This window comes from Euprymna scolopes, chromosome 26 (assembly GCF_053919585.1).
Source record: "Euprymna scolopes isolate OS-2025 chromosome 26, ASM5391958v1, whole genome shotgun sequence".
Lineage (NCBI taxonomy): Eukaryota > Metazoa > Mollusca > Cephalopoda > Sepiida > Sepiolidae > Euprymna > Euprymna scolopes.
Window position 1 is genome coordinate 23,391,192 of NC_136507.1, and position 13,164 is coordinate 23,404,355.

Below are 13,164 nucleotides of genomic sequence, written 5' to 3' on the forward strand. Positions count from 1 at the left end.
TTTTCAATAAAATTTCACCAGAATGTACTTTATATACCTGGCAGTGCTCTTAGATAGGTTTTAATCGGTGTGTTATGGATAAGTATTAATAATCGAAATAATCCGATGAAAGAAGCAACGGGCTATTTTGATCAAAGTTAACACCCTTATATAGTCTAAGATCACAAGTGCATTTGAGAAGTTTTATCATCACACAAGCTGAAAGGACGGACATATAAAATCTACTGTATGTTCTTTGATATGATAGGGGCGCGATGGAAATTATTGTTTCTGTTTAAAACACAATTGCGCAATGATACTTGACTTGTATATATGCAACAAAATTCGAGCCATTATTACCACACAAATAGTAAGACCAGGCGTATAAAACCAACAGTAAATTCTTTCATATAGCTGGGGTTTCTTCTGATTGAATGTTTCTGTTTAGAGTACAACTGAAGTATGTTATTTGCCTTTTACATTATAAACTTTAATTGAAGCCGTTGTATATAAAAAAGTATTCATAAAGTCAACAGTATGTTCTCTACAGTGCAATGTAGATTACAATATATTGTGAACTAAGTCACTACGAGAATGCATGTGAAGCTTTCTCACAGAGCACTGCGATGGTTCCATAACTAAAACAGACAATAAATTGATTTGCTTGAAAAATGTCGTCGGGTCTCCCTGTTAGTTTCAATCTAAAAATATATACCTATCAACGACAATACATCACGCCTTTCATTAATATTTCACCACTTTTTTATAAAAAAGATCAGTGATTATCAAGACAGCAAAGCTATTCAAGGAAAAGTGTTAATGAGTATCAGGTTGTTTGTGAGCCAACATCATGATGATCAGTACTGGTGGAAATTGCCAAAATCTGGTTTATACTGGACTTGAACACGATTATGTTGTAGCCATCTTGAAAGCAGTCCAATAGTATAAAGGTCCAGAGGCGGGCAGTGCAAAGAAAAAAACTTTGCTCATTGAATTTGCGTTTAGTATTAGGGACATATATACAGTAAGGAAATTGTAACTAGATCCGTGTTTGTGTGAATGTTTATCATGGGAGGGAGATCATAGATTGAAGCTCCTTTGAGTACTTGTTTTGAAAATAACAAGAGCAGAGATAGTCTCTAAAGTCTCCTCTGTTACAAAGAGGCTGTATTACTTGAGGATAAATATTAATGAGATTAAATTAGTGTCGGCCAAAAGATTAAGAACACTATCGGAGTACTACATTTACTCAATGTAATTTTTTACTCAGGTTTATTCACTTATCAAGGCTCAAAAGCATAACGAGGATCAGATTTAACTGGGTGTCAAAAGAGTTTAGGCAATTACATGATGATTGGTAATAATGCTCGTTATTGAACATATTTTTTTTTATTTAAGAACGTGGCTCATGAAAAAATTGTTTTTACATTAGACTTGGAAACGACTATGCTGTAGTCAGATGGGAGGTAGATCCACAGTCTGTATCCCATGTGAAGGCAAAATGTAGTTCTAGGAAATAAAACATTGCTCATGGAATTTTCGTTTAGTTTTATGCACAGATAAAGAGTAAATTAACTTGTTGACAGTGGTTGCAGAGAGACGAGGGTTTCGTGAGAATGGGAAGCTCAGTCGAGCACCTGTCATGAACATTACGATATAATAGAGCCGAAGTGGCAACATTCCTTCTGTAAGGAAAACAAAGGGCCGTGAAAACATTAAAGGGGTATTTTTACTATGTCAAGGCAGGAAAAAAAATCCTCTGATCAGTTCCTCTCCAAATGTGGCAACAGTATATTTTTAACATGTATGTGGTTCTTATACTGGCAAAACATTTTGGCTGTAGGGTGACCCAAAATTTTTTCAAGCGATCTTGGCAAGTCTTATATTTCATAAGAAAAACTGAAAGTCAATCCCAGAAGCTTGTGAAAGCAGAACACTTTCTCAAATTGAAAGTCATTCAATGGGAATTAAAGTGTTTTGAATGGACAGCCATGTTTAATTTGAAAATAGTTTCTAATGAGCAACTAAACTGTAAAAGTCCTGGAAAATAAAAAATAGTTTGCAGCGGGTAGCATCTCTGTATGAATAAATTAAATTTTTACAATTTGCAGAGAAAAGCAGCAAAGATTTTTCCTGTCTGGACAAATATATATATATATATATATATATATATATATATATATATATATATATATATATATATGCGCATGGATTTTAAAATGTCCAATATTTTTATAGGGCGATTCCGCTTTCTGATTGGTTGCTAACAGAACGTGGCTCCATTTTATTGGTCAGAACCTTTAAATTTTCTTTCATCATATCCTTTCATTATGTCAAACATATTGCAACGGTATTAGTGATAAAAAATAGAAACAGTTTTTATGCATTAAACGTAACTAGCTAACTTTTCTTCCATTGCACAATATATGAGCAAAATTCCTTGCCTGCGGAACATAATATCGCGGGGTTGTTTTCATTTGGCGATAATATGATCGTTTACAAGTCCAGTATAAACAATTCAGGTGCTCGTCTGAACTTCAATCTCTGGTCCCCATTCGCCAATCCTTCACGAAAAACACCCATCTACCTGAATCCACTGTGAAAAATTTCCCCCACTCTTTATCTGTGCCTAAATCAAAACGTAGATTCCATGAACAAAGCTTCTTTCTTAGAACTGCACGCCTGTGGAACTCTGTTCCGTCTGTCAGCTTCCCACCTGACTACAACTTGGATGTCTTCAAGTCCAACGGTAACAAATTCCTAATGAACCTCCCTCTTAAGTAAACACTTCATTAAATCTCCACACTAACGTACTGTACTTGCAATAACCCTTATCCCTGAGTGGCTTCCGGGCCTTGATAAGTGGTGACCATCGTGTAGAAAAATAAATAAATAAATAAATAAACAAGTTCTTGTTAAGTTCTCCTTTCACGTAATCAAGTTCTCTTTAATGTATATTACTAGCGGAAGAGGGAGAGCGTTCGTAAAATACGCTTAAATATGATATTTTAATTCGTCCAGATTTTGTTTATATTATTATAGAGTCGTGATTTCGAAAGTAAAAACAAAATGTATCTGGGTGCCATCAGCTAGAATCGAAACCGAAAGCAAAACTCTGGCATTCAAAGCTGCTGCCGTTACCACTGTACCAACCACTGTACTAAAAAATAAACACAAAGATGAATGTGTAAAAATGTATAAGAATTTTGTTTCAATTTTGATCCCTTAAAAACCTATTTTTTTTACTACAGATCCATAAAAGGACAGATCCATAAAAAGCCAATCATTTGAGACCCTTCGCACCGCTCTGCTACTTTCAGTTTCCGGAGAGATAGAGTTTGGAAATATAGAGACAGACAGAGACATAGCGAGTTTTAAACCTGATAATGCGTCTTCCTTAACACTTACCAACAGCTCTAACACAGGTAGTTTTAAATTTACAGAAGATTCGACAGACCCAGGGCTATAGAAGAATTGTATTTCCCACTTGATTATTAACAATATAATTAACATATTTATTCAGATAAACATTGCTAATAAAAATGCCTTTAACAGTATTCAATTATTGGTCGAGTTTGTTGGAAGAACAAATTCTAAGGTCTCTATATGTTAATGTTTTAATACACTCTATTTCTCTAGAGGTAAGCACAAATAAGCGCCAATCCATGTAAAGACCGGTAAAAGTCGGTTTGAATAAACTGAAGTAATAAAATACGTTGAATAAAGACATCTCCGAATCCTAAGCAACTGTGATTCTCTTTCTTCATAGTAAGTCCAACGTAAACAAATTCCTGAAGAACCGCCCCCTTAAGTAGACACTCTAAAATATCCACACTAACGTACTGTACTTACAATAACCCTTATCCATGAGTGGCTTCCGGGCCTTGATAAGTGGTGACCACCCTGTAAAAAAAAAAAAAAAAAAGATTACCGATCATCACTGTGTGTCTCAACTGCGACCTGACACTTATCCCCAAATGGCCGTTGAGCCTTTATAAACGATGATCACCTAATGAATTATTACTAGAAACCGATATCAGATTCATGAAAGGATGAATAAATTTAATGAATTCGTCCTATTCTATTTTCTATCTTTTTCTCTTTAAATTTTCTCTCTCATGTTCTTTCCTTCTGTTTCCTTTTCTCTTTTTTTCTTCTTTTTTTTTCTCCCAGTTTTCATACTTTTAACTCTTTTTTTTTTTACTTTTATTTATTTTTTTTTGTTTGTTTTCACTTTCTATTTACGCCTTCGCTTATTCTCAGTTCTGGTCGCTTCTAACAACACCCCCACTCCCTTTCTTTCTATGCGGTTGCAGACACAGCACTCGGTATATATATTTTTCAAGTCTTGCTCATATCAAAGAGTCTTTTCGTTATTTTTTTTTCCACCTGATGAAATTGATTTTTCTTCAAGTTAAGATATTTCAACGATGAATTACCTCCCCTTACACGTCAATTAACATACGTGATGCTGATCATCAAAGCTAGGATGTTTTCTACGACTCGCTGCGTAAAATTGCCTCAAGTCCTTCCTCGGAATTTCGATAACCAAGACAAGCTATGATTTATGCCTGAGGCATCGTAACACAGTTACATTGAACATATACTGACGCTGTTGAAATTTTCTGACATTAAAAATCCTATTTTGGTTTAGAAATGAAAACATTGTATCAGCGCGTATCTATATAATACAGTATGATCACGTTAAGTAACGATGAGTCTGGCCAGTACCAGATGGGTGACCATTTGGAAATACTAGGCGCTGCATGTGCTGTCCGCTTATCTCAGCATTGTTTTCCGTTGTTCGGAACTCATATACTGGCAAGTGGAATTAAAACAGTGCCTACTCATGAGGGAGTGTGGCTGTTGATTGCGCAACTCTTGCCACAAAAATCCTGTATTCATATAATATTAGGGATGTTTACACATGTGTATGCATATTATTCTCTCTCAACGAAATTAAATAATGTTCATTCGGCTGTTCTAGGCGTAAGGGGTCACAATGTGGCTTATATTTATTTTATCGTATTTCAGATTTTTTTTTATGTGGGGAGTGGTTATTTGTATTATTTGTATTCTTCAGACTACTATTCTCATCTTGAGTATTATTTTCACAACGTTTCGGTCGATGTAACCTCCGACTTTTTTTCAGAGGTATCCTTTTGAAAATTTCGAATGGATCCCTTTATTTACTTCACGATGGTAGCATGGTCTCATTATGTCAGCCATGACTGGACACAAGCCCTAAGTAATTTATAATTATATTTTTGGTCGCCCACACTTAGAATTGAACCTTGAATCCTGAGAAGAATATCATTTTTATAATTGATCTTCTAAGTACTCTTACCACTGTGCCACGGAACAAGAGCGTGATACCCACGTGATTAAATAAAGGGTCCTGTTCGAAATTTCCGTCCAAATTCCCAAGTTCGACAGAAACATTCTCTTGTTCGACAAGACACGCCTGAAGAAGGTCAGAGGTTACATCGACCGAAACGTTGGGAAAATGACACTCTAATGACATTCAAAGAATCCAAATAATATGAAGATTTATTTTAATTTAATTTTTATGCAATTGCCGTGAAAAAGGACTTAGAGAGCTTCTTGAAAGTTCATATGTTTACTGGTACCTAGATTTGGTAGCTTGTTTGGGCATTGCCAAAGACTACGCCGGTAGTTAATATAAATTGCTTTAAAGGTTATGTTTGCGTTTTTGAAATGCCGGAGGTCAACAACACTGTGACGTGGCCCATGACCTTAATGCGGCCATTTTAGACGACGATAACGTGTTTGGGTATTTGCAGGAAACATTCCAACAATTAATCTTTATTGTTTACGTTTGCCGAACTGAAGTCGATGTGATTATGAAAGATTTTATCATTTAACTTGGTCATCAAAACAAAACTCGGAACACGAACGCAGAGCAAATAGAGAAGATGAAGCATACTAAACGGACACGCATGCGTATTAAAGTGATAATACATCTAACATTAAGGAATAAAAGTGTCGTCATCTAGCAAGTCTTAGACTTATTCATCAACACGATTTCGTGAATGAAAAATCAAGCAAAACATTTGTATGACCAATTTTCACAAGGAGATACAAGTCGTTTCTAATGAAGAAATGTTTATTTAGGAAAAGTCTATAAAACTGCTTTACAAGATTAATACCACAAAGACTTGTTAGATTCTGTGCTTAAAAATATGTTCGTTGATTGGAAAATATTGAATCAATACGTTTCTGTGAACACCCTAACATTGAAAGTGAAGCGGATAATGTACCCCAACGAAGCAAAAATTACATAGATAAAATGGCGGTGGTGGAGAGGCTATGGAAACCAGTCGCTTTTAACCATACGTTCGAATGGCATCTCTGTTACGGCATGTATTACTTGGACTTTTGTAAAATGTTTAAATCAACTAACAGGGAGACTCAACGTTGCCCGGGATTGAATGATGATCAACGAATGTTTAACATTTCCATAGTTTATCGGCATCGAAATCGGTGAAATCGCCTATTTTTCAATAAAATCGATTTGATTTCCTGCTCTAGTTGTTGGGGCCATCATAGTGCACCGAGACGAAGTTTCACATGTACCCCCGGCAGTGATTTAGTCCATAGTACTATCTTCCATTATATAAATCTCACCTGTCTGTTTAAATGTATGTATGTATGTATGTTTATACGGCATAATCACGTCGACACACCATTTCTCGTTAGATCACCGAAGTTAAGCAACGTTAGGTTAAGTTGAGCCAGGCTAGTACCAGATGGGTGATCATTTGGGGATTCTGAGCGCTGTATGTGCTTTCTGCTTATCTTGGCATTGTTGGCAGTCCTCCTGAACCTCTACTTACCACTGGTATTCGATAATGTCGACTCGGAGAGATGTGGTTGGTTATTACGTAACTCTTGCGACCAAAAGTTTACGCGCAGGCAACCTTACAGTGGGTATCCATAGTCTGTCAAGACTGAAGAAAGCCTTTTTTATGTATGTTTTTATGTCTCGCAAACACCTTCGAAAAAGGCGACGGATTTTCAAGAAATCGGTACCGTTTTGAAGACCCACCCGTCGGCCGACAAATATCGAAAAATTGGTTAAAAACATAATTCCTTCACCCTTAACTGGGCACTTTTCTACAGGGAGGGGTCGCCTTTTTCGCCGAGATTTTCGAAAGTCATCCCCTCTTTTCGATTAACTAGCCTTAATTTAAACCTTCGTCACTTCCTGTTTGGTTATGGGCGAAACAGCAAACACGTCACGTTATTATATTTTCACGCCTTTTTCCTCCTTCGCGGTACGGTTTTTAACCTGCCTTCCTTTTTTTCTGAACACACACCTCCAAACACCTGGACAACGCCGGACACATAGGCTAGTGTAGTCTATGTTGCACTGTAAAATTACTGTTGCTGATTTTATAAAAGCATTTTTATATATGATGGCTTGAATTAAAATCTAAAATGAAAAGGTCAAGTATCACACTTCAACTGTGCCCGAAGTAAAAATATTCATTTCGAACTCAAATGCACTTGAGATATTAGGCTGTCTAAGGTGTAAATATTGATAAAAATCTCATGTACCTTCTTTTATAAGATTATTTCGATTATCGATTATCGATACTTAACGAAGATATTTCGATCCAAAACCTGTCTAAGAACACTGCCAGGCATATAAAGTCCTTTCGTGTGAAGTTGCATAAAAATCGGCCCAGCCGTTATTTTTAAATTAAATTTTCACCACAAACAAGGCACAGTGCCACTTTGATGTAGTAGGCTACTATCGGAGCCATAACTTGCAGCGATACTATGTAGGGAGTTTAGCAGCAAGATTTCTGTTCACATTACACTTGAACTTCTGCATGTCAGTACAGTTGGGAAAGCAGGAATCCGGAAGGGAGTTCCAAAGTCTAGCAGTTCTACGGAATAAACTATTAGAATAGAAGGCCTTCTTATATCTAGGGATCTCTACTGTCTAGGGGTGGGATTTTCCTGCATATCGGGTTTGTCGGGGGTATTTACGTCGAGGGGGTACAAGGGCTTGTAATTCGTCGGAGCATTCACCATTAAAATACTTGTAAAAGAGGCAGAAGGATGCAACAGTTTGTCGATCGGACAGAGGCTGAAACAGATGACAGTTCAGGAATTATCAGGTTGACGACTTTCTTTTGAACCCTGTCCAGAAGCGAGAAGTTAGTAGCAGATGCACCAGCCCAAATGTGGCAACAATACTCCATACATGGGCGAATAGTAGAGATACAAGATTCTCTTAGGCGTAAGTAACTTTCTAGCATGATAAAGGGAGCTCACTTCCTCGCAACGGCCTTGGCAATGCTCTTAATGCATCTGCGCCACTAATGTTTCCTGTGAATGTTAAGCCGAGGAGTTTGAAAGAAGTACTTTTGTTAACAACAACAATAATAATAACAAAAATAATAGCAACAAGAAAATAATAATAATAATAATAATAATAATAATAATTTTGCATCTTTAGCCATAGCTATTAGTGGTTGAGAATGTTTCTTGTAATTATTGAGGGAAACAAGTTTAGTCATGGCAGCATTGAAAGTGACCATCCATTTTTGTTTCCATTCCACTACAGAATAGAGGTATCAATCTAATGTTTCTGCCATTTCGTTAGATATGTGTTCATTCATTTTCCCGTCGTGTCTGTTATAGAGCGTGATGCCATCGGCAAATATATCCATCTCAGAGACAATTTTATCAGAGAGGTCATTTATGAATATTAGGAATAATAAAGGTCCAACGATAGACTTCTGAGGTAAACTTGCATTTATATCATATTATTTAGATGTACAACCGTTGAGAAAAAACTATTTAGTATTCGTCCAGTGATACCGTATGATCTGATTTCTCTGAGAAGTCCATCGTCAAAAGCCTAAGATATATCTAGGTCTACCGCTCTATCTTCCCCTGCTTTGTTCGGTGTATGGTATATACGTTCAGAGATTACAGTTCTGCTGTAAAACGGGCTTTCCTAAATTCATATTGTTGATGGGTCAGAAGTTTAGCAACTGTAAGGTGATGGATAAAAGTTTGATTAATTATAGACTCAAATATTTTGACGAAACGTGGGAGGAAGCTAATGGGGCGATAATTTAATGGATCAGTTCTTTCGCCAGGATTTTTGAAGACTGGTACCACAGAAGCAGTTTTTAGCAGTCAGGAAAGCAAGATTCATTAAGGCATTTATTGTTAAGTTTGGAGAGACTAAAGCAACTTCAAAGGAGTATTGTTTTAATAGCACACCCGGGATGAGATCGAGTTCACTAGCTTTTGAGGTGTACAGGTTTTTTGTTTCTTTTTAGTTCATATTGAACGAACTCACACACATTGACACACAGAGACATACACACGGAGACATACACACGGACATCGGGATTTCTCGATATAATGATAGAGATTAATGAATATTCTGTAAGTTCCCGTTTCTGTCGAGTATTGTAAAAAGTTTTTTAAGGATATATATGCCCAACCCAACATTTGAATATTGATATATTTCACATTTGGAGTAAACTAAACCCATAGTAATTATTAGGGTTATGACAACAGCATATTCTTTTTCTTGTTTTGATTCTCAGGTATATATCAATAGATATCTTATATGTTTTTTTTAATGTAGAGTGACGTGGTTCTTGTTTTATTAATTGTGTCTGTGTCGGATATATACTCGAGAGTCAAAACAGTGAAAAGAATATGCTGTTGTCCTAGCTCTAGTAATTATATATCAATTTAAATTAGATTTTAGTCATTTTCTAGAATGAAAATCATTTTATAAATCCTTTTAAATATGGAGTAAGAATTCTTGACATAGTGGTTTATCCCCGAAAAAGTGTAAAGAAGTAGAGGGAAGCAGCTCTGCTCAGTAATTTAATTTTATCTGTACTAGGACTGGTATTAATCTAGTGTTATTATAAATGAGCGCAAGTGTATATGTGTAACTGAAACTACAAATATTGTATCATAGTCGTTGATGAAATACGTATTATTATTATTATTATTATTATTATTATTATTATTATTATTAACAACAACAATAACAAACATGATAATAGTAACAATAAAATAATAATAATAATCGTCGTCACTGTTCAGTTTTGAAAAACAATCAATACTCGTTTATGAGGGTCACTGCGCGTGTAATTGTGAGGCCAGCGTTGCGCAATCACCTCTCATAAATGGAACGTGATTGAGTCCAGTGTGGCAAGGAGAAATCCAGGTTAATTGGAAACAATTTCGAGATGAGCGGAAACTACATACAGCGCCTGAAATTCTCAAATTGTTACACACTTCTGTACTGTTCAGGTTCAACATTCTCACCTTCAGTGACCTAAGGGAACAGGGGTGCCAACGTGAATATGCCGTATATTATTATTATTATTATTATTATTATTATTATTATTATTATATAATATAATAATAATATCATATAATAATTATTAAAATTATAATAATAAGTATTATTATATGATATTATTATTATTAATAATATAATAATAATATAATAATATAATAATAATATCATATAATAATAATTATAATAATAATAATAATAAAATAATAATAATCATAAATAATAATAATGATAATAATAAAATAATAAAAATAATAGCAATAACAATAATAATAATAACAATAACAATAACAATAATAATAATAACAACAATAACAATAATAATAACAATAATAATAATAACAATAACAATAATAATGATAATGATAATAATGATAATAAAATAATTAAAAAAATAATAATAACAATAATAATAATAAAAATAATAACAATAACAACAATAATAATAACAATAACAACAACAATAATAATAATAATAATAATAACAATAATAATAACAATAATAATAATAACAATAATAATAATAATAATAATAATAATAATAATAATAATAATAATAATAATAATAATAATACGGATATGGAAGATGAGGAAAATCAAGATTACGCTAATGATACTTGGAGCACAAGTAACAATTGGAGAAAAAAAAGAAATTGGAGAGATTGCAACTAGAGGGATTGCTGGAAAGATACAATGCACCCCAATAATGAAAACATCTGATAAGGAAGACACTTTAATGTAGAGACTAAAGCATATTAGACGGGCATATAGAAAATGCACCAGAGGTAAAACGCAACGAAACCTCATATGACATCATAAAAACTGAAACTATATAATTGTCCCCGCCTCCAAAATAAATGTAGTGTCCGTATAAACTGGTGCCACACTAAATAATCGTGAAGGGTGAAGGAAGATAGAAAGACCTAAGATAGAAAGCACTAACCAGACCTCCATTCGATAAGTACGAAGAAGACAAGGGCCTTGGGAGGCTTATAGCCACCAAAGTTCCAGTGAAGATTAATGGTTGCTGCCAACGAGAAATCAGTGATGGACGGCTGTTGCGATGACGCATATTGATTTGCAAATGTTATCGAAAGAGATTGAGAGTACTGGAATTCTAAGGAGGCTTATTACTCAAATTCCAGGGAATACTAGAGGTTGTTCTCAGAGAGAAATATTTTATGACAAGGCTTATAGCCACCATATTTTATGACAAGGGCCTTGGGAGGCTTATAGCCACCAAAGTTCCAGTGAATATTAATGGTTGCTGCCAACGAGAAATCAGTGATAGACGACTGTTGCGATGACGCATTACTATTTGCAAATGTTATCGAAAGAGATGGAGAGTACTGGAATTCTAAGGAGACTTATTACTCAAATTTCAAGAAATACTAGAGGTTGTTCTCAGAGAGAAATATTTTATGGTGGTCTGTGTGAAAACTCCTACTGAATAAAGTAAAAAAAATTGGAATCGACGAGCAGACTGAGGCTATGGAGCGAACGTTAATGTTAGAAACTGATTACAGGTTAAGGAAAATCCTCGAATGCGGAAACTAATCCACACGAGTGACAAACGCTAACCGGGCTACAATAGTGAACCAAAAATAATAAAAATGATAAACTTGATTTCCTGGCAAAGAGTACCACAATTACAGGAGCCTATTATGCTTCACTTTTGAGGAAATTAAGGGAAGCTATCAAAATCAAGAGAGGCGGGGCAAGATCAGCAAAGGTACCCTCCTCCTGCAGGAAAACGCTCTGGTCCACAACTCTCATGTCGCCAGATCAGAAGCACGGGTGTGTGGTTATAAAATCATACCCCATCCTCCCTACTCTCCTGAACTTGCACCCTCTAACTTTCACCTCTTCCCAGCCACGAAGTTGTTTTTGAAAGGAAAGCATTTTCCAGATGATGCAGCCTTGATTTCTGAAGTCACGTCATGGATGGTGGACCAACCTGGGATGTTCTATAAAAACGGTCTCCAGAGCTACATCAAACGATATGAGAAATGCATAAGTCTGGGTGCTTCCTATATAGAGAAAGACTAATAACTGTGCCAATTTTCGTTGCTCTACTGCTATAGGAAGTGGGTCAGGGGCATTACTTATTGCACACCCTTCGTATGTAAAATATAGATATTAGCATTCTGTAAGAGTTCAGTGTAAATAGAGAGACCCGAATATTATCTTTTTTGATAAAACTGCAAAAATATTTATCTAAGCTAGAAGGAACACCCGTCAAAGACCGGTTGTAAAGTACGCTTAATAATGCTATTTTAATTCTTGCGGATTCTGTATATATTATTATACACTTAGTGTTCTATCGATTTTTATATATTATAAAGTTGCAATTTCAAAAATAAAAAATATATATCCATATAACTTTAGTGCATTAGCTTGAATCTAAACCGAAATAAAAACTTATGAATATGCAGTACAATATAGTACAAAACGTTGTTGAAATTCAAAGACTTACATTTTTTCTTTTTTTCTAACTTTTGTTTATTTCATCTTGGATTGATTCATTACTGCTGTTTCGTTAGTGGGAGGGTAATTTTATGATTTCATGTGTTCATAAAAGTCTCCTTTTCTCACCAACTCATCAGATGTTGTTTCCATTCGATGTTACCAACTAAACATTGATTTTATACATGATAAATCTGGTGTAGGGGAAATGAAATTTAATCCCCACGTTGTTACAAGTTGGCCATCTTGGGTGTCGATATATATATATATATATATATATATATATATAAGTGAAAGTGTCTGCCTCTGTGTGTGTGTCTGCGTGTCAGTATGTGCACATTTCCCTA